The sequence below is a fragment of the Dasypus novemcinctus genome, chromosome 12, assembly GCF_030445035.2.
Source record: "Dasypus novemcinctus isolate mDasNov1 chromosome 12, mDasNov1.1.hap2, whole genome shotgun sequence".
In the NCBI taxonomy this organism is placed as follows: Eukaryota; Metazoa; Chordata; class Mammalia; order Cingulata; family Dasypodidae; genus Dasypus; species Dasypus novemcinctus.
Window position 1 is genome coordinate 29,979,669 of NC_080684.1, and position 2,632 is coordinate 29,982,300.

Below are 2,632 nucleotides of genomic sequence, written 5' to 3' on the forward strand. Positions count from 1 at the left end.
TCTTTCTGTGGTTTATTTCATTCACTATAATATTTTCAAGGATCACCCATGTTTAACATGCATTAGAATTTTTTTTCTTTTTATGACTGAATAAAATTCCATTGTATATTACAAAAAATGGTCATGTATAAAAATTTAAATAAGAAAATAATATAATGGCAGAGGGATGGAAATAAGTATTAGTAGAGTTTATACGATAAAGCTATGTGTTTCTAGTCAAATTAGGTTATTTTTATGTAAAATGCTAAGTGTAATTACAAAGTTAAACACTAAGAAAATGGAGAGAAAAATTAATTAGTACATTAAATTAAAGCATCTAAATACAAAATAAAAGGGCAATAATGGAGTAATTGAAGAATGGAGACTCAAAAGACATAAAGAAAAAAATAGCTAAAAGGCAGAAGCAAATTCTTCTAAAATGGAAAGACAACTTACATGATGAGAGAGTATAGTTTCAAACTATACAAAATAGTTTCAAACTATATATCTGATAAGAGTTTAATAAACAGAATATAGAAGAACTCTTACAACTCAACTACAGAAAAGAGAAAGTACTTTGGCAGTTTGGTATTGTTTATGAATTTAAAAAAATAGATATTGGATTGTGTTTATAAACTGGTCTGTTCCTCTGGGCGTATTAGATTGTATTAAATTCAGAGGTTTCACTTTTACTGATTAATTATGTATAGCGCTTTGATTTGGCCACATCGGTAGGACTTTGAATCCCTGCCCTCATGGTGGGTGTGGACTCACAGAGAATATAACAAGGCAGAGGAGAGAGATTGAGTTTTTGATGCTGGAGCACCAAGGAAAAACACACAGGAGAAGAACACAGAGGAAGCCACAGCTCAGTAGAGAGGATCCTGCTTCCCCAGGATGAGAGGTGATCTGTTTGCCTGATTGTTTGTGGCTGCAGAGACCAGAGTCCTGAACAGCTTAGCCCAGAGAGAAATGAGCCCTAGGAGGGATGAGACTTACCCCAGCCTCCAGCTGAGGTTGGAAGAACTTGAGACCATGATGTCTTAAGAGGAGGAGTAAGGCTGAACACTCACAGACATTGCCCACCATCTTGCTCAAAACATGGCAAATGACTTCGGGTAAGAAAGTACCTCTTATGGCACCTTGATCTGGACTCTTTAAGGTCTGGTAGCTGTAAGCTTCTACCCCAAATAAGTATGCTGTATAAAACCTAACAGATTTCTGGTACTTTGCATCAGCATCCCTTTGACTGGGCCAAGGGTTTGATTAGACAATTCTGCAAAGATGATATTCAAGTGACCAATAAGTATATGAAAAGATGCTCAGCAACAATAGCCATTAGAAAAAACTACATAAGATACTACTTCATATCCACTAGATTGATTAAAAAACTGATTTAAAAACTGAAAATAATGTGTTGGTGAGGATGCATAGAAATATGAATGATTGTACGTTGTTGGTTTCACCATAGAAATACCATAAAAATTGGCAATCAGAAGAACTCTGAGCAGAGAGTCAGACAGAAATTTGTATACCAGTGTTCACTGCAGTATTTTTCACAATAGCCAAAAGGTGGAAGCAACCAAGTGTGCATCAACAGATAAATGGGTAAAGAATATGTAATGTATCCATACAACTGAATATTATTTAGCTATCTAAAGTGGTTAAGCACTGTTTCATGCTACACCATGGAAGAATCTCAAATGTATCATGTTGAATGAAATGAGCCAGATGTGAAAGGTCAGATAGCATATGATTCTCTTGAAGCAAATACTTAGAATAAGGAAATTCTTAGAGACAGAGAATAGAGTGATGGATACCAGGGGCAGTTGGGTGGAGGAATAGGGAATAATTGCTAAATGAATATCAGTTTTACCTGAGATGGTAAAAATAGTCTATAACCAGAGAATTGTGAAAGTTATGTAGAATTGATGATGTACTAAATGTCGAAGACGTGACCACTTAAAATGGTTAAAGTGATTTTTATGTTATGTATGTTTTACACAGTTTAAAATAAATTATTTAAAAAAAAACAGCTGAAGAAACAAACTGATAAATTTGAAAGTATAATTAACAAAATTTAAATCTTTATAAATATAGAGTACTGCACCCACCATGTTAAAAATACCCATTAGTCTAAAATTTGTATGTAATATTTTACAAATTTTACTAGAAACTGAACACAAGGTAAATTCCAACAAACTTTACAGGATTAAATCCTTGCAGGGAATGTGCTTTAATCACAATAGGATTAAGCAAGAATTAACAATGGACTAACAATTACAAAAACAATAAAAAGCTGCAAAATAAGTAATATATTTCTCAGTAGATGTTCGGTCAAATAAAGATCCCAAAGTACACTAGAGGAAAATTTGAACTACATAATAGTTAAAATGATAGCACATCAAGATCCGGAGATGCTTGCTGCTGCATTTAGGGAAAATTTGTATTATTAAACATATATATTATTAAAGATAGAAGGGCAAAATGAAATACTAAGTCGGTGCTGTCCAATGGAACTTTCTAAAGGGGTGGACATATGTGTCTTGACTAATAAAGGGGACACTAGACACATGAAACTTTTGAGCACCTGAAATGTGGCTAGTGCAAATTTGGAACTGATTATTTGATTTGAACTATTTTAAATTTATGT